The sequence below is a fragment of the Eriocheir sinensis genome, chromosome 14 (assembly GCF_024679095.1).
Source record: "Eriocheir sinensis breed Jianghai 21 chromosome 14, ASM2467909v1, whole genome shotgun sequence".
Lineage (NCBI taxonomy): Eukaryota > Metazoa > Arthropoda > Malacostraca > Decapoda > Varunidae > Eriocheir > Eriocheir sinensis.
In genome coordinates, this window is record NC_066522.1 from 16,978,362 (window position 1) to 17,005,280 (window position 26,919).

At 43.4% G+C, this 26,919-nt stretch overlaps 1 long non-coding RNA gene across 2 annotated transcripts in view; it reads right to left on the minus strand.

The window, feature by feature from the left end:
• The window catches only part of LOC126998576 (uncharacterized), a 198,295-nt gene that overhangs the window by 96,112 nt on the left and 75,264 nt on the right, over positions 1-26,919 (minus strand). For both annotated transcript variants that reach the window (XR_007752938.1, XR_007752937.1), the window contains exon 3: positions 8,129-8,245. This is a non-coding gene — a long non-coding RNA (uncharacterized LOC126998576). The remainder of the gene's footprint in view (positions 1-8,128; positions 8,246-26,919) is intronic.

Here is a 26,919-nt window from a genome sequence, read left to right on the forward strand (position 1 = left end):
GGCTTGCGGACCTCACACCAAATAGTTCCTAAAGCCACAAAAGAAGGTTAGTCGGGTTCTCAGGAGCGCTTTTTACATTCATGATGCAGAAGCCTTGTCAAACTTTTTTTTTAACAACAAAGGAGACAGCTCAAGGGCACACAAAAAAGGGAAACAATAATAAAAAAAAAGCCCGCTACTCATATCACTAAACTCGTAAAGCTACCCATGGAAATACTATTGAAACACAGCCTTATCAAATGTGGACGTATAAAATCTCTGAGGTCTTTAATAACATGGATCCAGTGTCTTAACTATCACATAAGCCAAACTATTAATAAACTCGAAATCCATGGAAATACTAACACAGACTTATGAAATGTGGGTGTGTAAGTCCCAAGAGTTTTGAGAATATACACCCTCCTGCACTTTCATCTCCTCAGGTTGAAAAAGGGAGGAGGGTAAAGGTAAGGTGAGCTAACCAGCCTGCATAATAGTGTTGTATGGCTGCTGTACTAACCCAAGCGAGGCGCCCTTCATTTCCTTGTATTTCCGCCTGTGTAAAATGGAATTGTGTGTCTCACCTGGGAAACATAACTCCACCTTTTCATTTACCGGAGGCTCATACTCCTTTCTCTTTTTTTTCCCACCCGTCACTTTCGGCGCCAATCAAAAAACAATTTCAGTGCCGGTGTGGATTTCGGCACTTAATCCTCTTTCCATTTGTTAAAACACACACACACACACACACACACACACACACACACACACACACACACACACACACAGACACAGACACACCCACACCCACACACACACACACACGCACACAAAAGAACACACAGACTATCCCCCTCCCCGCAAATACACAATCATGCAGCCTCCATCTCCCCCCCCCCCTCACATATACATACACACCCACCTCCCCTGCCGCCGCTCCCCACTTGATAATACTCGGCGCAATTAAGGTAATGGGATGAAACTCTGACATCGGCGGAGACTAGTGCGTTTCAATGATTTTCCCTTTGTGTGTGCGTGTGTGTAAGCTGTGTCATTCCTGCGAGGCGACAAGAGTTCCCCGCTGCCGCCTATAAAATTGCAAGGGTTTTTAGCTCTCTTGAAACTTATTTTCCCGCCGATATTGGGTTATTCAATTAGCGTGGAACTGACACCGAGAGAAGGATGACGCGCGTGTAACTGAGTCTCGCGGCGGGATTCTATGAGCGTCGATGTTAAAAGTTTGCTCAGTTTTTTTTCTCTTTCTTTCTTTCTCTGACTCACTGACTCTTCTGGGTGTCTGAATTTTTCTCTCTCTCATTTCGTATTTTTGAATCGATTGCTGTTTTCAGATGTGCGATTCACTAACCCACTTTTTTATTTTTTATTTTTATGTATTTCTTTTTGTCTCTCTCCTCTTCTGGCTGTCTTTTTTTGTCTCTCATTTCGTGTTCTTGAATCGATTGTTATTTTCAGATGTGCGATTCATCAATCCACTTTTTAAAATTTTCTTTTTATGTATTTCTTTCGTCTCTTTCCTCTTCCGGTCGTCTAAATTTTTCTCTCTCTCATTTCGTGTTTTTTAATCGATTGCTGTTTTCAGATGTGCGATTCAACAATCCACTTTTTTTTTTATTAATTTTAGTGTATTTTTTTTGTCTCTCCTCTCTTCCGGTTGTCTAAATTTCTCTTTTATTTCGTGTTTCTGAATCAGTGGTTGTTTTCAGATATATGATTCATCACTTTTTTATAATTTTCTTTTTATGTATTTTTTTCTCTCTTCCGGTTGTCTATCTTTCGTGCTTCTGAATCAATTGTAATCCTCAGATGTACGATTCATTAATACAGTTTATTCACTTTTTACTTATTTTTCCGCCTCATCAAAGAGAGATCAGTTGTTCCATCCTCTCTTTCTCTCTTTTACACTCTATCTGCATGTAACACCTGTTTTTTTCTCTCTCCCCTTCTGGTTGTCTAAATTTTTCTATCATTTTGTTTTCCTGAATGAATTGTTGTTCACAGATGTACGTTTTATCACCCATTTTTATATATGTTTATCTATTTTCCGCCTAATCAGAAAATTTTCATCTGTTCTTTTCTCTCTTGTATAATTTGACGTGATCTTCTTGATGCGATTAAAACCCACACTTGCATACGCATCTCTCGTCTGCAAGGGTGGATCTCATTCTCACCGCATTATTGGTTATTCTTCCATTTTATTAACTCATACGTAATTCATCGTACTCATCCATTTCCTACCAACGACTGTTTCTCGTCCCCGCCAGTGATAGGTGAACCTTTAACGGCGCAGCGGAAGGAAGGAAGGAAGGCGAGGCGAGACAAGAAGAGGCAAGACGAACCATAAAAAGTAGGCGAAGGGGCTGACACTTACTCTTAGTCGCCCAATTAGAAGAAAAGTTTGGATCGTGGAGAAGGAGGAGGAGAAAGAGGAGGAGGAGAAGGACAATGAGTAGAGGGGACTTTTCAAGGAGGGAGAAAGGAAGGAGGGTCAGAAAAGAAGATGGAGGAGGAAGAGGAAAAGAACAATGAGGAAGAGAGGGAGCTTTTCAAAGAGGGAGGAAGGAAGGAGGGTCAGAACAGAAGATGGAGGAGGAAGAGGAAAAGAACAATGAGGAAGGAGGAAAAATCGGAAAAGATGAAGGAGGAGCAGCTGAAGTTTGCGTGTTAAGTGTTGAAAAAGAGACGAGGAAGCGGCGAGGTATTGCTACAAGACAAAACCGCTGAGTCGCACAAGATCACAAACACCTCCGAGATTTCGTTGTGCCCTTTAAGCCCTTGCCGCCTGCCCTCACTGTTCCTCTCACGGACAGGGTCATGGCTGGTTAACCATTTCTCTTGGCGACATTGAAAACTGACGTGCCTTAGTATTTAGTCTGACATACGCCGGTGATACGAAGAACATACATAAATAATCGCCTGTCAGGAAGCGAAGTGAAACGTGGGAGGAGGTAAAAGATGTAAAAGGAGTAAGTGGGGGTTTAGGAACAAGACGATGAAGAGAAGGAGAACGAGGAGGAGGAGAATGAGGAAGAACGGAAGCATGTAATTATAGGGGAACAAAGAAGACGGAAGAAAAATAATGAACACGGAAGAAAGAGAGCTAAGACTAAATACCACTGATAAGAGATGAAAAAATAATGAGAGGAAGGAAGGACGGAAGAAGGGAAGAAAGGGGGAAGAGCTCATGAAAAATAATATATAGGAAGGGTGGATGAATGGATGAAGGGAAACAGAGAAGAAGAGAAAGGACAGGGAGCAGAGGAAATAAGATAAGGAAACAAAGGGATGATGGAAAAAGGGAGGAATGGAAGGAGGGCGGAAACAGAGAGAAGGAAACAGAAAGGAAGGAAAGAGAAAGACTGGAAGGAAGGAGATAAAATAAATGAGTGAGGAAGAAAGGAGAGAGGAAAAAAAAAAAGTTTGGAGGAGTGATGGCAGGGAAAGAGGGAATGAATGAATGAATGAGTGAATGAAGAGATTAGATAAATACATGAATAGGAAGGATAGGCATTGGTAGGTAGTGTTAGGCTTACAAGAGCGGCCCCGTGTAATCTCCTTACGTACTAATATCCTTACACCTCACTGCTCGGAGGGGAGAGAGAGAGAAACAGGGAAAAATACGAGAGTGCGATATGAAGGACTTTATCTCATACCACTCAACAATATTTTCTCTTTACTTATAGTGGTGTTAGGCCTACAAGAGCGACCCTGTGTAGACCCCATACGTTCTAATGCTCTTACACCTCGCTGCTGCTAGGGATGGGAGTGGAGACTGAGGAACACGATGATGAGGAGAACGAGGAAGGTGAAGAGGAGGAAGGAGAAGGAAACATGCAATTAAGGAAACAAGGACAAAGAAGAAAATGGAAGAAAAGCGAGAAAGAGGTAGAAAAGTGCTGAAAATACCGACAAAAGGAAGAAGACATTGAACACGATGATGAGGAGAACGAGGAAGATAAAGAGGAGGAAGGAGAAGGAGAACATGCAATTAAGGAAACAAAGAAGAAGAATGGAAGCGAGTTGAGAAAGACGAAAATATCTAAAAATAACGACGAAACGGAGAAGACATTGATGAGAGGGAGACGATGATGAGCAGAACGAGGAAGATGAAGAGGAGGAGGAAGGAAAACATACAATTAAGGAAACAAAACCAAAAAAGAAAAATGGAAGAAAATTAAGGAAGACGAGAAAAGAGCTAAAAATAACGACAAAAAGAAGAAGACATTGATGAGAGGAAGGAAGGTGGAATAGATGTAGGAAAGTTGGGGAAGGAAAGAAAAGGAGGGTGCGATGTGAAAGTCTGTATATCGTAAGGAAGACGTGGAAAAGAGCGAAAAATAACGACAAAGTGGAGTAGATATTGATGAGAGGAAGGAAGATAGAACTGATGGAGGAAGATGGGGAAGGAAAGACAGGGAGGGTGCTCTATCTCATACTCTTAGACGAATACATTCTTTTTGCCTCGAGCCACACCGTACCCTGCTGACGGAGGGAGAAAACAAAGGAACATCGGGAGTGGCATCTAGAGAAGTCAATCCCATTCCATCCAAAGTACGAACAGCCTCCATCTCTACAGCGAACTAAGTCTGCGTTGGCCGCCTCGCCGCTGTGCCACGTGACCTGTCGGGGTAAGTAGCCTCCAACAATACGAATTCCAACTTTTATATCATTTTATTTTCCTTCCGGTAAGAGGAAATCCAATTTTTTTTTCCTCCAGTAAGAAGACGCTCTCCTCGATCGTCCCTAAAGCTCACTAGACTGAGATCACACAAGGCGGACTCAGTGATCCTCCTCCTCCTCCTCCTCCTCCTCCTCCTCCTCCTCCTCCTCAGTGATCCGGAACGTAATAAGGTGGAATTTTCCCAACCGAATCGACTCACATTTCCTTAGCGGTGAGCGGTGCTGAGGAACAGGTCTGACCGTCACCGCTGACCGCACTCCTGCCGCTGCCTTTGCTTAGTTGCCCATCCACCTTGCTTAGAAACAGGTTCGACAGAAACAGATAACCGCATTTCATTATCTGTATGTGTTGTTGCTTGCTTTCTTGTCCTTCCAACTCGCTAAGGAACTGCCACGACCATCAACGTTCACCATACTCCTTCTTCTGGGCTACTGTTGCTACTACTACTACTACTACGTACTTCTTTGTTCCTCCGCCTCGCCTTGCTTCACCGCCCCTTCCCAACAACTCCCCCTTCCCTCCCGGCCGCCACAGCATCCCGGCCGTGCTGTCCATCGCCCCTCTCCTCTCTCCTCTTCCTTCCCTTATCATTCCGCCTGTCCGTCTCGCTCTTGTCCCACTGAATGCTCTTCGTCAATACTGTGATAACGTCCTCAGAGGCGCCTGATGTCTTGCCTTGAGTGTGTGTGGGTGTTTGTTTGCCTGCTCTTGGATGTGCGTGTGTGTGTGTGTGTGAGTGTGTGTGTTAGCCATTCATGAGGGAAGAGAGAGCTAAAAACAGTCCATGCTGAGAGGTACTGATAGCGCACTCGACCTGCCGCTAACATCCTGCAGCGAAACTATAATAGGACCCACCAACCTACTTTCCACCGCCCCTTTCCCTCTCACTGTTGGAAAAATCAACCTGCCTTCAAGATACCTCTCTCGCCTCTCTCGCCCCCTCTACTCCAGCTACTCATCCATCGCCCTCAAAAAAAATAATAGTAGGACTTTTGTGTTAACTCTCCAAACATCACACGCTCGTCCAAACTTTAGAGCTAGTTTCGAGGACTCTTCTTGAGGGGGTGAGGGGGGCGAGGCACCCCTATACACTCTTACAACACCAAAGTTCTTCAAGGCAAGTACAGCGTAACAGCAGACTAGTATTTGGGTCACCACGTCTTCACACTTATACCAAATGAGTATCTCTGGAGAACTTTACTGTTGCAGGTTGAACTGATGTTACCAAAAAAACAATCACACTTCCTTAAGAGAAAAACTGAAAGCTAGGGAGAAGATGAAGACAAATTGAAACTAGAATAAACAAACTTAGAATGTATATTAATAATAAAACATTTTCACTTTCTTAAGATAAAAAAATATGTGGTAGAAATCAACTGAAGATAATTTGAAGCTGGAATGGAATAGACAAACTTAGAATTCATGTTAACCAGAAAGCAATTGCACTTTCTTAAAAGAATGAGACTGAAAACTAAAAACAAATTGAAGACAAATTGAAGACAGGATAGACAAATGAAGACAGACTGAAGCTATAACAATGCTACTAAACACACACACACACACACACACACACACACACACCACACACACACACACACGAATGAACACGAAGAAAATCAAAATAGCAAAACGGTAGACATAAAAGTGAGCCAAACTGAAGCTAGAACAACACTGCAAAATACACACTAATGAAAAGAAGAAAAAAAATTAAGATACAGTAGACATAAAATTGAGCCAAACTGGAGCTAGAATACTATTACTAAACACACACACGAATAAGCAAAAACAAAGAAGAAAATAAATATACAGTAAACATAAAATTGAACCACCATCTTCGGGATGTGGGTCAACGATGCTCAACAGGGACAGTGAAAGGCTGAGACACTGCCAGACACACAGACACACACACATACAGCCAGCAGCTAAATGGGAAAACACTCCATTCCGTGCGGGAGTGAATGTAAGGCGCCGTATCGTAAAAACTGATTGTGTGCATGGCGGGCGTGGGCTGTGTGGCGCAGCATCATGGATCGACACACACAAAAAAGAAAACAAATTGCACTCGCCAAGCTGTGTGTGTCCCTTCCTTCCGCCACACATTCTGGTCATCACTTCACTGTATTGTTCTCTCACGTCAAATGCAGGAGAGTGTTTTTTTTCTTTTTTTACAGTGAAGGAAGTAGCTAAAGGGCAAAAAATAAAAATGAGAGAAAAAAAAGCTAGCCATTATACGAAAACAGATGAGTGGCCAAACGAGAAGTCAGGTATGAGCCTCACAGCACGAAAATGTCATAGCCCTTGAAACATGATGAACAGTTAGCGATTTTTTTTTCTGTTTTCTGTTTCTGTTTGTTGCCCTTGAGCTGTTTCCGTAAAGTAATAGCCCTTGAAACATTATGAACAGTTATCGCCATTTTTTTCTGTTTCTGTTTGTTGCCCTTGAGCTGTTTCTGTTAAGTAATAGCCCTTGAAACATTTATAAACAGTTATCGCCCTCTATTTCTGTTTCTGTTTGTTGCCCTTGAGATGTTTCCATTGCTGTATGACAAACACTTCTACTCAAAAGCATGAGAACCAAGACAAAGGGGAAATGATAATAACTTTGCATATAGAAAACATTCCCCCGCCACGAACGAACGATCCCTAATGCACGCAAGCTGGCCATGACCGTAACTGGGCGTGCAGATAGGAAGCAGCTGATACGAAGCAATCATAATACAAGTTTTCCTTTTTTTCTGGTTTTAGTCCGCGGATCAGCGCACTGCTAGGCCCCCCAGTAAGTATAGGCAACAGAGCACCCCCGGATGGCCCACTAATGCCTGGCTTCCGGAGAGACAGGCACTGGGCGTTAGTCTCCCGCGCCAATGACCGCCAAATTTCCTTCGGGGAAGTCCCGCATGGTAGGAGGAGGTAGGAGGAGAAGGATGAGAGTGCTGCTGGCCTAGTTTGGTTGCAGCCGCAATCAAATTTAGAAAGAAGAGTAGACAGGAAAGGAAGAAAAGACAAGAAAGAAGGAGAAAGGAGGGTGATGATGATGCTGGTCTAGTTTAATCGCAACCACATTGAAATTTAGAAGGAAAAGTAGAAAGGAAAGGAATAAAATACAATAAAAGAAAAAAAGAGAGAAAAGTAAAAACAATACAAACCAAGCCCAAACCAAACACAACAACAAGTAACCGCACTCAAATTTGGAAAGAAAGTATAAGGAGAAAGAAAGAAAAGAAGGAAGAAAGAAAAAAGTAAAAACAAACGAAATCAAGACAAAATCTAAAACAAGGACAAGTACCAATAACGAAAACAAAACAGCAACTAAGTTAAAAGCACTGAAAATATGAATCAGATACTTACAAAAATACTGGAAATAAAACAGACTCCGTTGATTAAAATACATGAATGAACGGTTGGGGGTGAAGTCACATAGAAGCTACAGACAACTTATATACGACTTACCGGGAAAGAAGGGGACGTGGCATGGGGGAGGGAGACGGCAGGGAGAGTGAGGCAGGGCAGGGCAAGGCAAAGCAAGGCAAGGTAAGGCAGGATGGGGGTGCCAGGTCCTCTGCGTCACTGTGGAGGGAAACAGAGGTAGGTGTCAGGCTGATGACCATACGCTGCAAAACATATCATCATCAACAACAATAATGTAAGTCCTATTCACATAACATTCTATATAAACAACCATTTTACATCCATTGACTTAGTTAGTAATCCTCTTACTCACTAATGTACATAAAACACAAAATCCTAAGTCTTAACAACATGGAGTTAGGGCCGCGTTCTTGCGTTGCGCCATCGGAGGAAAACATAATAACGGCCCCGTTGTAAAGTGACGTAATGGGAGATTAAAGCGAAGTAATTTGGCTAAGCGAGGCTGATGGCGCGGCCCTTTGTGACGTGCGCCGGGCCGAGGGCTCTCATGACGGGGAGTTGCAAGGACGCCCTCCACACAGCCCCGCCTTGATGCAGTGCTTCTGGTGCTGAGAACACTCGGGGAGGGGGAGCAACAAGGACACCCACCCACACTCCTGCCCTAATGCCTGGCCTTGCTGCCTTGCCTCTATTGTTGCGACCTACATACCTGCACCTACACCCGCTGACCACATCCGCCACCGCCGCCGTTATTAAAATCAGCTCTGAAACTTGCGCCAATGTCTTCGTCCAAGAAATTTTATTGGTGTCCTTGAACGGATAGCGTGTCCGCACAAACAAGATTATATAACACAACTTTCTTGAGCGATACAAAAATATATATTACACGCCCTTCTTGAGGTGATAAAAAAGTCTGCTCATCACCCTAATTAGCGTCGTCGCCCGTCCCTGCACCTCCTCGCCACGCCACCTTGCCCGGAGCCCGCGTCGACCGGCAAAGGCTAGGCGGTGCAGCGTGGTGGAGTGTGAACGTGTGAACTTGCCGGCGGGTCCGTCTGAGCCAGGGTGGGAGGGGTGGGGGCCCTGCGAGGCTTCAGCGGGGTGGTTGGATTATGCAAAGCCCGGCTCAGGACGCCTTCCAAGCACGCTGGTGAAATGCAAGTCTGCGCGGCGAGTCACCAGTGTCGAGAATCATCTCCCAGGCACACGGGCGAGGCAATTCCGTGGCGAGAGATTAGAAAACACTTCTTGGTAACATTTCCTTCTTGGAGTTTTTGGTATCGTCAGGAGGTGCGAAATAAATGGAAATAAATGTGTTCAGTAAAGAATATCCGCATCGAGTTGTCCCGCACGGTTAAAAAAACAGGTCAGCATAGGATCGGTGGAAATAATCAGCAGATGCCATCCCCACCGTCATTATACAATGGTAAATAAGAAAATTAACTAAGGATACATCTCAGCACAAAACCCTTCCACTTCAGGTCCAGCGCAAGAACAAGATCGATGAAGAACTACCAGAATCAACTTTGCGCGAGCCAAGTCAAGTCGAGACATGACGCAAGATAAACTAATCATGTTCCGCAGTGCTCCACCAACCCCGCCGGAGCTTGTCGCCTCGGCACGGAGCGGGAGAAGGAGAGTTTAATAAGGGGAGAGGTAATGGGAGAGGAAGAAGAAGGAGATGAGAGGGAGAGAGAGGAAGGGAGGAGGAGACGGAGACGGAAAGGGAGGGGGAAGGGCAGAGAGGAGAGGAGGGGGAAGAAGGAGAGGGAGGAAGGGGGAGAGGGAGGAGGAGAAGGGGAGAAGGGGAGAGGGAGAGGAGAGAGAGAGAGAGAGAGAGAGAGAGAGAGAGAGAGAGAGAGAGAGAGAGAGAGAGAGAGAGAGAGAGAGAGAGAGAGAGAGAGAGAGAGAGAGAGAGAGAGAGAGAGAGAGAGAAAATATATTAGCTCCGTATATTGAATGAAAACAGCTACGTGCATGAAAAGTAAACATTAGCAGCAAAAGAAGAAAAATATATATATAAACGGAAAAAAATAGAGCAGCCAGGGCGAGTGAGAAAGCTGGAGGCAAGCGCACACACACGCACACGCACACGCACACGCACACGCACACACACACACACACACAGCGACGCCCTCCCTCCATCCCTCTCTTACCCCATTAGCGAGCGGTTCAGAGCCAAGCAGAGCCGAGAGCCACGAGGCAGGTTGAGGGGAAGGAAGAGGAGTGTGAGGCTGAGCTGCATAAAACAAAGGCACGGGAAGGGGCCCAGGAAAAAAATATATATACTCCCCGCCTGGAAATTCACCTAAGGCCGTGGGCAGGGCAAGCAGAGTGAAGAGTAATTACAGCGACACAAAAAGTTGGTTAGAGGCAGTTACTGGAATATTTAGAGCCATAATAAAACAGTTTGCGCCCCATGGAGAGGAATTAGGGACAGTTTCGATGTGTCTTTGTTTGCAGGACGAAGACAGGACGAAGAGAGAGAGAGAGAGAGGAGGCGGAGTAGGAAGGAAGGGCATAGATAAAGATAGACAGAGAGAGAGAGATTGGAGGAAGAGAGAGAAGAAAAGGGGAAATAGAAAAGGAGGGACACAGATAGATATAGATAGATAGAGACAGAGAAAGAGATACTGGAGGAAGAGAGAGAAGAAGGGGAGTAAAAACGAAAGGACACAGAAAGAGATATATTGATAGAGAAAGAAAAAAAAGAGATAGAGAGACGGAGAGAGACAGTCCACTAAGAAGCCATATTTGTGTCTCCCCTCGCCCGCCTTCCCCCTTGATGAGACGGACCCCCTCATTGTGGCCCCCAAACCCCATTAATTAAGAGGCGTCAGGCGAAATCTGTGGCCCCGGCATCCGACATTACCCAAGAGAGGAAGGTCTCTCTCTCTCTCTCTCTCTCTCTCTCTCTCTCTCTCTCTTCTATCTATCTATCCCTCTTCACCAACCCATTTAAACATCCTTTCTCTCTTTCTAGTAGTGTAAAAGATAGCTCTGTAATGATTGGTTGAGGAAACTGTAAACAAATATCGTGATTGGCTGGCGAGTTCGTTGGCCCCTAATTGTCTGTCCACCTGCGCTTCTCTCTACACGTGTTATCAAGAAGCATTTACACACTTCAACGTGCTGCTACACACTCTTCGTCCACTCTTTGGTCCACGTCCAGCGCCGTCTGCCAGTCACTTACGCCAATAAAAGTTATACACAAATTTTGCTTTTCCTTCAGTTACTATAAGATGTTCACTGAGTCTGCTTTGCATACAGATGAAAAGTTAACAATGGCAGACTGGAAAGAGTGAGGAAGGTGAAGGGGGCAGGGAGGGTGCATGGCTGTCTTGGGATGGGCAGGCTGGAAGAATAGTGCAGAGGCAACAGGGCTGAAAAATTACATAACCCCTCCACCCGGTAGAACAAAACCAAACCTGTTTTAAATGAAGGGTATGGATGTCTTTTAACATATTATGGGGTTTGTACTAAAATAAATTGAATTAACCCTTTGTTTGCGAAAATCTGGGAAATTTTACAATTCAGTCAGGTCTTTTATTCATGGTACATCTGGACAAATACAGTAATGCTAAAAAGTACAGATTTGATACCTCAGATTCTCAAAATTAAGTGTTTTTAAAAGAATATAATTAACAGAAGGATGTTGATAGAATGACAAAAATCTCTCATATCAAACCTTGATGCTCAAGCAGCCATAAAGGGTCATAATCCACATTTTCGTTACTTAGGATAAATATGAGTGTTTACCAGTCTTTAATTTAAGAGTGTTACATTTATGTCTACTTTGTTGTTTTATGACAAATCTTGGAAAAAATCTGCCCAGACTGGTATTATTTATCGGTGATTTTTCCATTATAACCTGCTAATCCTAGTCATCTCGCATAAAGTTCCTTTGATTCCTCTCAGTGAATTTCATCCACAGCCAATTGCAAGTAAATAAATATTTAGAACGTTCAGATAACTATAGGATGTACCAATGACTACATTTTGAACCTAACTGAACATTCGGACAGTCTTCACAAATACAAAGTTCAATGCATTTCAGCAGATGAGTCAGGTCTCTTACTTCAGCTCAGGTTCACCAAGCTGTGTTAGGAAGATGACTATTACACCAGATGAAGCATCATCAGTGGTCTTGCACTTTCCGGCTTTCTTGCCATACATGAGCAAGACAAATTCTGTAGCTGCAGCTAACCAACTCTCTGCAGGACTTTTGTAAAGCTTTGAACAGACTGACTCCGGCATATTCTGAAGAATGGTACATGCAGTTTTCTTTCCGATGCCAAAATTGCGTTTGTAGAGTCACATCCTGTAATGGCGTGAACAGATGGGAGACTCTGACATGTGGCTACCCAACTCTGATGCCAGAGAGTGAACAGGGATAAACCGCTCTCTAGTAACATATTTGCCGGCATGGTCAGCATGCATGAAAACTTCATCAGTCAGCAACCCTAGGCTCATATAATAGAGCAGGATCACTAGAACGTCAGTGTCATTACGCAGATAATACCATCCTAGTATCTGCTTCTTCTTGGTCACTGAACTGTTCTGCTAGCTCTTTTATACCCTGACATGAGACTCTGACCACAGTTTCCCCAGCAATGACAACTGACTTGTCTGTCGGAATGCGGTCCACGATCTCCATCAAGTATGAACTGACAAATTCTCCTTTCAAGAACTGCGACGATTAGATGGGGCGCTCTCGTTCATCTAACTTTATTGATGAAGGGCGATCATATCTGTCAAAAACGATTATGACTTCTCCAGCTTGATAAACTGGGTTCTTTAAAAGCCTAATAAATTGTTTGGCAATGATTTCTGCCAAGTCGTTGAAGGTTTTGAAGAAATTCTCATTTAAAGTTTGAATTAGTGCCATACCATCAATTATGTAGGCCGCAGTAGATTCTTCACTCCCCACTATCTCATCAGATACTGATTCTTGCCAACTCTGACTTATCTGTCTTTCTTATAGCTCCATCGTCATGAAAGAGGGATGGGGAACTGCAAGCTCATATGACAGGACCCTTTGAAGATCAACATCTCTGTTCTTGGAAACAGCAAGTAGGCGTCTGAACAGCACTTCAGTGTCAATGGTTATTTTCTTCTCTTTGTCATTGGTCATATGCTTCTTCATGTCAGCAAAGGTGAGGGCAGGTTTCTTTGGAATCGCATCCCAACCACTCTTGCTCTGCTCAACCAATCGTTCCTTGATGAACTGTTCAAAGCAACTTTCCTTCTCTGGCAAGGATCTGAGGGATTCCTCAACTGGTTTTGAAGCTATTCTGCCACTCACGATATTGAACAGTCCTTGAGTCACTTCCTTCAGATTGAATGGGTCCTGGCAGTGGTTTTGGATGTATTCATACACTCTGGAAACGTCCTCAGTATCTCTTAGTATTCTAGCCTTCCCCAACTCACTATGTTCTTTTCTGGGAGGAGAGCACTTTTTTTGGCTTCCCTATTTATAGTCTGCTCAAGGGCCTGATCGGTTGGAACACAGTTGAAAGGAATGTCATACTAACATAGCGGACAGGTATGCATGTGTTCCTCTATAGTATCAAGAACAATTCAACAAAATCTAGATAACAAAATTCATTAAATAATAAAGACTGGGTAAAGTTTTAAATATACTAACCCATTCAAGGACTAAGGGGGTAGAATAATTAAATGGCAGCATATTACTAACGAAAATAACCGGATCAGCTAATCAGAATCCCTACATGACATTTTTCCATATTCTAAACCTTGAATATCAGTAGTTTTCAGCAAACATGAAAAAACCCAGTTTTAGTGAATTTCGGTATGGTGGTAATAAACGATTACTATGATTTTTTTATATCATTTTAGCTCCCTAAACACCACATATTTCATGAAAGCACATCAACATCCTTCTTAGGAGCAGTTTTCATGAAGGTGCGCCCATTCAGTCAGTAGAAAATAGAAAAGGAAGTTAATTATATTCTTTTAAAAACACTTAATTTTGGATAATAAGGAGTTAAAATGAGAATCTGAGGTATCAAATCTGTACTTTTTTAGCATTACTGTATTTGTCCAGATTTACCATGAATAAAACCAGGAAAACATGAGGAAATTTCCCAGATTTTCGCAAACAAAGGGTTAATTCATACCCGTGTACGCAATTTATTTTAGTACAAACCCCATAATATGTTAAAAGACATCCATACCCTTCATTTAAAACAGGTTTGGTTTTGTTCTATTTCAGGTCTTGCCGCTGTACTAGAAGAGAAGGACAAGCATGAGAGGAAAAAGGTGTCATGGATGTGCACTTCTGCGTCTAGCGAATGCGAGGAGAACTGTTGATTATTTCCTTGATTAAGAAATGATAAAGTTTTGCAGAAAAGACGTGTTTCATCTTGTAGCTTTAATTAAAGAGCCAATCTGCCGGTAGTAATTTATATAGTAAGACTTGAAAATGGTGGATTCTTGTTTGGCAGGAGAGGAGATCCTGTGCCTGAAGGGTTTATTTTGCTTTAGGTGTTGCTGATGATGTGGATATCAGCGAAAGAAAAAAATAATCACTTCACACACACACACACACACACACACACACACACACACACACACACACACAAACCTCCACCCCCACCAACACACTTAAAAGTTTTAGGGGAAGTCAGCTTCGTTTTAACTTTTTCCTGCGAGACACAACTTGATCTTTCGCCGAGCTGATTCTGGCGTGCAGGTTAAGCTGGACCGAGGAAGAGTTGCGATAACTCCGAGGAAGCGGACTCCATCGATGCAACCTCCTGACGGCGACTCGGACAAATTGTTTGGAGTTGTTGGTGATGGTGGTCCTAGGGAGACGGACAAGTTGGGGAGGAGTAGAGAAGGGGGATGGAGTGTTGGAGTGTACTGTGAGATGCTGGTGGTGGGTAGGAGGGGGTGATTGGGTGTGGGTGTGAGAGGGGAGAGGACAGAGACTAGGAGGTGCGTGAGAGGGGTAATTGTGTGTGAGAGGGGTGGAAACAGACACCTGGTAGTGGGTAGGAGATGGGGTGCTTTGGAAAGGTGGGGACAGAGCAGAGGCGAGGTGGTGGGTGAGGAAAAGGGAATAGGGCTTGTAGAGCGGCGCAAAGACCTGGCTAGACTGTCCTGTTCCTCCACCCCCTTACCCCGCCGTCCTGTTTTCCCATGCCCAATATCCGCGTTTCACACTTTAATACACTTTTCTGCTCCAGTGCCTCGTAAGTAGGATGTTCCGTGCGCCTCATTGCCACGTCCATAACAGACTCCTAACTACCTTGCGTCACGTCATTCCAGGCTCTCCCTTACTACTCCTAACTGTAGCTGGGCCCCTTCCACCCCAATCTGTGCCATGCTTCCTCCCCTCTCTTTGAATTAGCTAAGCCCCTCACCCTTCCTACCCCCTGTTCCAAACCTCGCACCATATCACAAATATCTGCTACGTAAAGTTTTCAGTAAGAGGTGCAAACCGGGGAAAGGAAAGAGCGTTGATAAAGGTAAGGTTTGCTGGGTCATTGTATACACGTCTTAGGTCAACCCAGGTGAAAAGGAACCAGTGTGGCATTTCAGGTTATCGACATACCGCACTAACCTCCGCCACTTACACCTAGATGCAGTGGCTGGCGGTGGTACTCTCAGGGAAATGTTTTGCGGGCGTTTAAGTTTAAGTTCATTCACGCCTCCAACAGCCACGAGATGGAGAGGCCGCACAGCTTTAAAGCGGCGCTAACCACGGGGTCCCGCAGTGCTCATGGCTCAAGAGTAGTCACCTTGCCGCCTCTCGTCACGCGCTGCCTATCTCAGGAACGACTTTCTTGGCTTTGTTCACCCACAAACTCGTCCTCCCTTTCGGGCTAGTGAGTAAATGGATTCCCGGAGAAACCTAGGGAAGGAAAACTGTGGAAACCTAGGGAAGGAAAACTGTGGAAACCTAGGGAAGGAAAACTGTGGAAACCTAGGGAAGGAAAACAGTGGAAACCCTGATGTTACACTTGTCCAAAGTCCCGGGGTAGTAATTCTTATTTATCACAAATTCAAGAGCCAATGAAACAGAGATGAGCACTGGGGCCACGAGCAGTTTAGCGTATGACACCAACTTTACTTTACCCACTACATGTTTTAGGGCTAAGGACACGGATATGGGCACAGACGCAATGCTCAGCTATGGCGTATTTCTTTACCTTGCCTCACAATAAAAGACTAAAAAATGACCATAGATATATATTCCAACTGATGATCCCGAATGACTGCGTGGGAAGGGCGTGAGTGTGAAAGATCTCCCTGCCCTCTGCCCCATCACCCTTCCCCTTCCCTCCCTCATGACCCCGGCGAGTGCTGGCTTCCTCGATAATAACAAAAATGAACTGAAGCAGAAACACTGAGACGACTTTTAGAATAAACTTCAATCATTAAATCATCGGCAAATGGAGTTTCGGTGAATTCGGGCGTGAAAGTCGAGCGATCTAAATCCGCGGAATATGAGTGTCAGCGAAGATTACCGGAATGAACGAAGGACTGACTAAAAAAAAATAAAAAAAGAGAAAAAAATAAACAGATGGAAAGAATAGACAAGATAACATAAATAATACATAAATACACATGCCTACATACATACATACCGACAGACAGACAGACAGGATAGCAAGTGCACCCGATAGAGCGAAGGACTGACACTGAGGAAAAAAAAACGAGAAAAAAAGCAGATGAAAAGAACAGACAAGATAACATGAATAATACATAAATATACATACATACATACAGACAGGATAGCAAGTACACAGCAAGAAGACAAAATGATAAATCCACGTCCAAAAATATAGACAGACAGACAGACATAAAGACAAACGCAAAGACAGAAACAGACAGAGTTTTATATTAACTATTCAACAAAGATGAATTACCAAGAAGAGATAAATAGATAGATAGATAGATACACAGATAAACAGATAAACTAGATAGATAGACAGATAGATATCGCGTGAAATACATATTCAGAGACACAGACAGAAGAAAAGACACTCATGCACACACAGACAGTAATACAGACAGACAGACAGAGCAGTAACAGACAGGTATATAAGGATGAACAGCAGATATACGTGACCAGTACGTGTCCGAGGCCAGCGAGCGAGTGCCAATGAGTGCCTAGGAGCATAAAAACGAAGCGGTGCCATTACGTCAGCACCATTTAGTCATCGTTAATGTTCGCGGGTTCCAGATTGCATGTTATTAATGTCCAGCGTCGTTAAAATAAATACCCACGAAAATAATATAGGTGAGACGCGTAAAGAACGAGTGAAAATACATGTTATAAGAACGTAATATTAAGTGATTATAACTTTTAAACAATTTTGTGGGATTTTGGTGGTGGCTTCATAAATATTAAAAGACACACACCCACACACACACACACACACACACACACACACACACACACACACACACACACACACACCGCAATATGATGATGAGGTGCTGCGTTCGGTGGTGGGGGTGGTGGTGGCGGTGGTAATTACTGTGGTAGTGGTATTAATGAGGTTAAGGCATCGGGTGGTGGCAGTGGCAATTATAGGGTGGTGGGTGGTGGTGGTGGAAGAGGTAGTGGGGGTGGTGATGGTGGTGGTGGTGGTGGTGGTGAGAAATGATTAGCTTTATTGAACTTTAAATTATAGGAAGATTAATGGCGGTGGTAATGGTGAAAGTTGTTTTGTTCGACCATATAATTTAATGATGATGGATTTAACTCTCTCTCTCTCTCTCTCTCTCTCTCTCTCTCTCTCTCTCTCTCTCTCTCTCTCTCTCTCTCTCTCTCTCTCTCTCTCTCTCTCTCTCTCTCTCTCTCTCTCTCTCTCTCTCTCTCTCTCCCCCAAACACACACACATACAGACAGCCCCCTTCCATATGTAATAATAATAATAATAAATGGTTTATTCATTTGTTGGCAGCAACAAGGCTGAAAATACACAAAGTCGAATGAGAATTATGTGATGAGTAATGGGGGAAGGGGGGAAGGGTGGTTGGGGTGTGTGGAGTGGAGTGTGTGTGTGTGTGTGTGTGTGTGTGTGTGTGTGTGTGTGTGTGTGTGTGTGTGTGTGTGTTTCACCTGCCACCATCTGCCCTTCCGTCACAACAATAACATTAATTAGAAGCGTGGCAGGTGCTCCTCGGCCCAGACTCCTCGGCATCACGAAAAGAGACAAAAAAAATCCGGCTACCCGCGCTCCACCCCCCCCCTCCCCCTCCCCACCTGACGAGACTCATCACACTAATACCAGCATTTGCTCTCTCTCACACCTGCTCCCCTTCACTCCTGCTCTCCTTTCCCTTGCACCGGAATATAAAACCTAATCTATTTTTCTAACCTGCTTTGAACGCCCGACCTTCGTTCATCCTTCAGTAAAAAATAATGTCGCTTCTCAGTAAAGGCTCTTTGTGGCAGTGATCTCATTATTGATACGGAAGGGATAAAAAATAGACGATGAGAAATGTTTTTTTTTTTTTTTTTGTGTGTGTGTGTGTCGGGTTTCTCCGTACAAGTAATTTTTTTTTTTCTCAGGGTCGCAAGAGGAGTCTAGACCAAGCTACGGAACGGCGGCGGCCAGACACTGTTGAGCCTTACCTGCGCCCCGCAACACCTATCTCGACTTGACGCTGCGTTGCCGAAAGGGAAACACAGCACGAGCATACGGAATGGGTATAAACAGCAGATAAAAAGTTATGAGGCGAAGGCAGGGCGAGAGGACGGGAGGTAAGGAGGGAAAATAGTGTGTGCGGGAGGAGGGAAGGCACCAATCAGAGTGAAGGAAGGAAAGTAGGTAGGAAACTAGAGGGGAACAGAAACACGGAGATAAGGAAAGTAAGTAAAGTAAGTAGGGAAGAGAGATTGTGAGGAAAGAGGAGAGGCACCAATCTCGGTGAAGGAGAGTTGGGAGGAAGGCCAGAGGGGAACAGAAGCATAGGAGGTTAGGTACGAGGGTAGGGGAAAGGAGCAGGGGGAAGGAAGGAATGGGCGGTCGTAGGAAAGGGGGCGGGGAAGGGGGATAAGAAAGGGGGCAATTGTAACACAGGAGGCCAAAGGGAAGCTTGCTCTAAGTGGCTTCAGGTCGTAATGAATCAAATCTGCTTCCCCAACGCTGAGTGAGGTCTGTGCGGTGAGGCTTCGGATGTAAAGATGAGCAACATTAACCTCTCTGCGTTAATGAGGCACGGCGCTCTTGAAGCCAAATGTATGCAAATTCAAAACAACGTGCAGGGGGGGTAGGGGGAGAAGGAGCGGGAAGAGGAGGAAACGGCTGCCGGAGAGTGAAGTAGCGGAGGGGCTTTGGAGGGAAACAGGATGAAAGAAACTGAGTAAACGCAATTGCTGGTTGTTGTTGGCTTGGAGGAGAGGAGATGAATGAGCGTGGCCAAAGCAGCAATTCCGAAAGCAAGTTTTTATTTTTCTTCTCCTGCCGGAACGTGTGGAGAAGAGAGCAAGGGATAGCGGCGAGCAGCAGCAGAAGGAGGAGGAGGGGAAGGGAAGGGAAGTCATTTAGAGTCGTGGAACTGAGGTGAGGAAACATGCGGGGCAGTGAGAATGGGCAATGTTGTGTACCGTTATTGCTGCTCGTAGTGGTGGTGGTGGTGGTGGTGAGGGGAAGGGAGGGAGGAACGGGGAGAAGGGCAGGTGAGTTATAATGGTTGAGAACATCGAGGTTTCAGGACCATTGCGTGTGAGTGTGAAAAGAGAGAAGAAACGGAAAAGTTGCTGCACTGAATGAATGGTGGAGGAGATTTAAATACATCATCACCATTATCATCATCAGCACCAGTTATCAAATACGCTATAGGAGAAGAAAGAGGAATGAGGTGATTGAGGTAGATGGAAGAAGGGAAAAACTAAAGTACGGCTGAGAAAGAAAGTTGAATAAAGAAAGATGGAAAACAGAAAAGAACGGATGAAAGAAGCCATGAGGGAAGTAGAAGAGAAGAAAAACCATAGTACGTTTGCGAAAGAGAGGAATAATGATGAGAAAAAAAAACAGGAAAGAACGAAGGGAAGAAGAAAATTCCTCATGAGAAAAGTGGAAGAGGTAAAGAATAAGCAGTAACAGAAGTAATACAAGGTGACGTTGAGATAAAAGAAAGGAGAAAAAGAAAACATGTATTATTGTGGTCTACGTGAAAAAAAAAAACAGGAAGAAACCGAGGAAAGAAATCATAAGGGAAGTGGAACAGGAGAAAGACTAAAGCACTATTGAGAAAGAAAGGTAGAATGACGAGATGAAAAAAACAAAACAAAAAAAAACTATGAAACTTAAGGAATAACTATTTTTTTTTTTTTTACGTGAAAGGATGCGGCTCAAGGGCAACAAAAAGAGAACAAAAAAAAAAAAGCCCGCTACTCGCCGCTTCCACAAAAGTAAAAAGTAAAGAGTAGCCACAAGAGAGGTCAATTTCGGGTGGAGACGAGGCACCAAAGGGAAGTGGAAAAAGCCAAGCAGTAGAATATACATGGGAAGCAAGATTGTAAGTGGGTGTGTCAGTGGAGGGGGGCTGAGGCGCGGAGAGGTGGGAAGGTCAGGGAGGACTTACATGAGGGGAGAACGTAAGCTTACCAAGGCCAGTTTGCGGACGGCTGAGTGGCTTTCTGTTTGTTAGCCCGAACGTAGGGTCTCGTGGCTCTAGAGGGGGGTGGGTCGAGGAGGAGGAAGAGGCGACCGAGTTGATAGAGATGGGAGGAACAGCAGGAGCCCCAGACAAGTCACATGAGCGCCGTGTTGCTACCGGGTTGTATATTTATGTATCGAGAAAAAGAGAAAAGCAGCGAGATATTTTGTGGAGAGAAAATATTCACTGCATGGACTATTTTGCCAGACGCAGTAATTTCCGTCAGCTGTACGCCTTTACTTGTCACGTAAGGACCCATAAAGAAAGTGCTCGGTACCATATCCTATACTTAACATTGCTTTTCTTGTTCCTTATCTTTGACTCTAACTAAAGTCTTCTTGTGGAATATAGGCGCACATAGTAATGCAAATGATTCGAAATTGCCAGGAAACTTAAACACCCACATTATATTCAACGAAGTATTGCTTGAGAACTCCAAAATTATATACACTATGGAACGAATAAGTGAGCAATTTGAGGCATGATCACAGCACGGTAACTCAGTGGAATATCCAGTGGCAACAGTAGATTAGGAGGGGAAGCAACGGAGGAGGAAAGGAAAGGAAAAAAAAGGAGAGAGGTGGATTAGACAAATGGCTGGAAAGGGAAGGCTTGGGAATTGTAAAACCAGGAGACAAGAAGGAGGGAGGAAGAAGGAGGAAAGAAGGAGAGGTTAATTAGAGAAACGGCAGGAAAGGGAAAACATGGATGCTATATAATCACGAAGAAGGGAGGAGGAAGAAGCATTATCAAGATCAGGGGGAGAAGGGTAGGGAAGGAAAAACGTAAAAAAAGGGAGAGTAAGGCAGAATACACAGTTGGCAAGGAAGGGAAGGCTTGGGCGTTGTGAATAAAGGATAAAAGGAAAAGGAGGAATATGTTCGTTATTTTAGTGTGGGAAGGGAAGGGAAAAGGGAAAAGAAGGATAGTTAGGTAAAACACACAGCTGGCAAGGAAAGGAAGGGAAGGGTTGGGTGTAATGAATAAAGGGGAAAAAAAGAGGAAAGGGAAAAGAGAATAAAAAGGAAAAAGGGAAGGAGGAGAGGGCGGGTAAAAGAAGAAAAATTAGCTAAAAGACACAGATGGCAAGGCAAGGAAGGGAAGGCTTGAGTGTTCTAAAAAGGAAAAAAAAAAGGGGAAGGTAAAGACAGCTGGTTAGTTTAGGGTGGAATAAAGGGGAGGAGAAGGAACGGTATTATCAAAGTCAGAGGGAAAAAAAGGAAGGATGTGTGTGAAGGAGAGCGAAAGAAAAGACTAATTTCGGTGCTCTTTCATCCTGGCTTCCAAGACTGATGATTTAATTCCTTCCTGATGTAAACGTCTTAATATTCCTCCTCTCCCGGAAGCAAATTTTGGGGCTTTCTTTGACGATGTGAATTTTGATTTTCTTTATTTTTCTCTCTCTGTCTGGATATTTTTTTAGCTTATACTGCACACATACACATACACTTCACTCCACTCCACTCCACTCCACTCCACTCCACTCCACTCCACTCCACTCCACTCCACTTCACTTCACTTCACTTTACTTTACTTTACTTCACTTCACAGACACTTCACATTCCTCCCCCAAACTCACACACTTTACACCCCATCTCACGCACTTCACTCCCCCCTAAAACACACACACACACACACACACACACACACACACACACACACACACACACACACACACATCACATACACACCACACTCTATTCCCCCTCCCACACACACACTCATTTCACACTCCCCATCCCCTCCCCTTCACACACATTTCACACTCCCCCTCCCTCTCCCCTCCCCCTTACGCACACACACATTTCACACACACTTCCCTTACACTCTAAAGCAGCAACGTTCAGTCTACAGCAGCGGGCATACATCAGACTCACAAACTTGCCTTTATTAAACCCAAACTCCCGCCGTTCGAGGCAAACTTTCCCTCAGCCTTCTTTACAGCTCTGTTTGCCGGGTATAATATTGCCCTAATTTACATAATGGTTCTGTTATACTACTTGTGTGGGAACCGACTGCCTGTGCCTCGCCCTCTTCCTCTTCATCCCTTATCCCCCTCAACTCAATCCGCCTTGTTGGCTAATCTATTCGTGAAGTGGATGTTGTGTTGTTTAGTTTACTATTCATAATCATACAATACTCTCGTTTATATTTATTTATTTATTTATTTATTGATTGATTGATGGATGGAATGATCGATTAACTGATTGATTGATTGATCTTTTTCGTCTTTCTTTCCTAACTAATTTTGTTTGTATTATTTCAATCTTAAAACTTTTTCTCTATCATTCATTTCTCTCTCTCTCTCTCTCTCTCTCTCTCTCTCTCTCTCTCTCTCTCTCTCTCTCTCTCTCTCTCTCTCTCTCTCTCTCTCTCTCTCTCTCTCTCTCTCTCTCTCTCTCTCTCTCTCTCTCTCTCTCTCTCTCTCTCTCTCTATCAATCTATCTATCTATCTTATGTAACTATTTTTTTCTCTAATCTCTTGCTTCCTTGTTCTCAGATTACATTCCATTTCTTCCCTTCAAATTACCTGCTTCCCGATGCCTTTAATTATCCGCGAAAATTGGACTCTGACGGTCAAACTTCCCCTCCTCACTCTTTCCAATTATGCTCCTTAAGTCATATTTTTTTTCACTGACTCTCTCTCCCGCTCTCTCTCTCTCTCTCTATCTATCCATCTATCTACCTCTCTCTTCCCTCCTACGATCATGAGTGAGGGTTGGGACATAATAAAAACACCACCATCAACAAAAGACGGCAAACGATGATAATGATACGATAATTATCTTTTTAACGGAGCTTCAGATAAAACAATCATATTCATTACTGGTGGTGTTGAGGACGAAGGGAGAGGGAGAGGGAGCCAAAGGAAGTCGAGAGAAGAGGGGAGAGGGAGAAGAGAAAAGAAAGGAAAAGAAGGAAGGGTTCGTGTGGTTGGGTACAGACTGAGATTGTGGAAATAGATGAAGGAGTGATTGCATGATTTGATGGAGAAGGGGATGAAGGAAGAGAAGGAGGAGGAGGAGGAGAAGGAGAGGAAGAAGGACGAACACGAGAGGAAAGGGGTGGTGGTGGTGGTGGTGGCGGCGGCAGTACTAATGATGTAGCAATTGTCATTATAACAAGAGAAACGTTGCGGAAGTTAAGTCGTTTGCCGTAGCCCTAATGAGGAGAAAGGAACGCTGTGTAACACTAAGGAATTCACTCGCTCGTATTTACCGTATTACTAAGAATCTAGCAGTTATAATGAGATATACATGACCCTGCAGACACATCCTTTTTAAAAACACAATTATATGCCGTTACGTAACTCTGGTATTGACGAGACCTTGCATAAACACAATATCAATAATCGACAACATTTGAGACCTTCCATTTTTTCCACGTGTTGCTTTGATTGGCTTCGTTTCGGCAGGTAAGGAGGAGTTGTTATAGGCGAGTGATGAAGTGTAAGTAGGCTGAGTGAGTGATGAAGTGTAAGTAGGTTGAGTGAGTGATGAAGTGTAAGTAGGCGATAATTGCGATAATTTATGTAGCCCTGACACCCGACGCGTTCTCTCCCAAACCCGATATCATGTTGGAAAAAAGAAGAAATAAAATAAAGATCACATTAAAGAATGGACAACGCGTGTGGGAAGCGGATGTGAAGGCATAAGGTAACGGTGCCCTGCCAGGTGACCAGATAAAGGCAATTGCGTGTGTTTAAGTAGATAGACAGGTCGGTAGGTAGACACAGGTAGGGAGGCAAAGATAAGTGGGATACGTAGATTGTCAAGAGGATAAGAAAGTAGGTAGATTGGGAGGTAGGGAGGCAGTCAGGTAACTACGTAGGTTGTTAAGTGGGTAGGTTAGGTAGGTAAGAATGTATGTTGGGGGGTAGATAGGCAGTCAGGTAAGTACGTAGGTTGTTAAATGGGTGGGTAGGCACATAAGAACATAGGTAGGGAAGTAACAGGTAGGTAGGTAGGCAAACGGGTAGGTAGCATCACAGTCTACACAAATAAACATATGTGGCGAGCCGACCAACACACACACACACACACACACACACACACACACACACACACACACACACACACACACACACACACACACCAGCATCCTTTACCCCAACGGAAAGCATCGGGGGTAAAATAATAATAATAATAACAACGGAAAAAAAAAACATGACTGCTCTTTGAATGTTCCTCGTCACTGGGGTCTTGTTCACTCACTTATGTATTTCACGAAAGCAGAAAAATGTTTGAGCCGAAGCGGGAAAATATTTGTACCGAAGCGGAAAAATATTTGTACCGAAGCGGAAAAATATTTGAACCGACATCGCCGCTTCGTTATATCCTTTAATGGTCATCAGGTTCGGTCGCTTGCATTACACAGACAGCCTCGGGCCCCGGCGATGTTACCTCCATGAATAAATGTTTTCTCGGCCGTATAAAGTGATATTATCTCCGGAAAAAGACCGTGACACCCGCCGCTTTGATCCTTCCCTGGTATTGCGTTTTTACTATTTAATATTTCTTTTTCTGGAGTTTATTTTTGGGGGAGTGCTTAATTCAGACTTTCATTTGCTAAGTTCCCAGCATATTTTTCTTTTAACATTTGGGTATTTCTTTGATCTCTTTTCCTATTTATATATCTTTTTGGTTGTATTTTTTGTAGTGCTAAATTCGGTTTCATTTGCCAAGATCCCAGCATTTTATTTCTTTTAAAATTTGAGCATTCCTTTCATCTCTTTTGCTGTTTTTATTTTCTGTGTTATTTTTTGTAGACTTCAATCCTGAGTTTCATTTGCTAAGTTTTCTAACTTTTTTTTCGTTTAATTTCAGAGCTTTTTTTCCATCTCTCTTGATATTTATATTTTTATGCGATACATATTGTACTCCTTAATTCCGACTTTCATTTCCTAGGTTCCCAGCATTTTTTAATTTAATTCTGGAGCATTTCTTGCATCTCTTATTCGCCCACAAGTTCCCAGTAGTTTATTTTCACTTACGTTTAGAGTTTTATTTCATCAGTTTTTCTATTTATATCTTTGGCGATAATAGTTGTAGTCCTAGATATCCAGTTTAATTTGCTAACTTCACATAACCTTTTCTCTTTTTATTTTATAGCAATTCTTTCCTTTTTAACGTCCACAAAAATAACGAGGAAAAGACTCACGATGTTTTACAGTCTGCGATGATCTGGACGTTTGTGAGCGCGCGAGTCGCCGTCACTCTGTCCGTCATGAATAACCAAGCAGCTAATTTATAAACATAATTTATAAATACTAATTCATAAACATGACTTCCAAACTCATTAGTCTTGATTTCTCCTCCCTTAGCGAATTGGGAGTGGCGTTTAGCGTTAAGCAATTACACACCAACTGCACTGCTTCGACCTCAAACACTCGTGACGGCTTGGAAACAGTGTGAAATATTATGATATCAGGCTCTTTCTAAATCTATATGAAGTTATCGCCAAAAACTGCTACATAGGTCTACTTTCCATATGTCACTTATACGAACTTGCTTGAATGGAATGAATGCGTTTTCCTGCAGTTTTTGGCCACTCCTCTTAACTTTTTATAGGAGCAGTGATATGCGGACTTTTTTTTTCTGTTTCCTTTACTGTAAAAAAACAACTGACCGGACAACTTTCCGTGGCCTATAATAACTCGGGGGCATTAACTTCTTTCGTAGTCTCACTCCAACGTTTGATTCAGTCTCTTTCTTTTCCTACCCTTCTGTTTTTCCCACACTTGATTCAGTCTTCTGTCTTTTTCACACGATGCAGTTTTGAACATCAATTACGCATCACTTTTGCATAGACGGAAATCATTAAAAGTCCCGACGGAAACTAACAACTCTTCACACCCCAAGAAATACTCCCGTGTGTTACTGAGCACAAACAGAATCGGAGGTTTGTGCTGAATAATGAATACATATGCATACGATCGCACCCCAGGCTGATATTTGAATACGAATTTTGTTTACACTTTAAAATCTCCAATGAATACTGAAGTGAACGCGGGAGGGTATGTAGTTTTTCTAATCCCCAATTTGGGAATGGATATAATAATCATTTTTTTTCTAAGTTTGGGGTTAAAAAGAATATAGCTATATCTGGAAAACAATGCATGATAAAATAGTGACAAGTATTAACATTTTGGTTTATATAGTGGATTTCTTTTAAACGACAACTGCTACTATTACTACTACTACTACTACTACTATTACTATTACTAC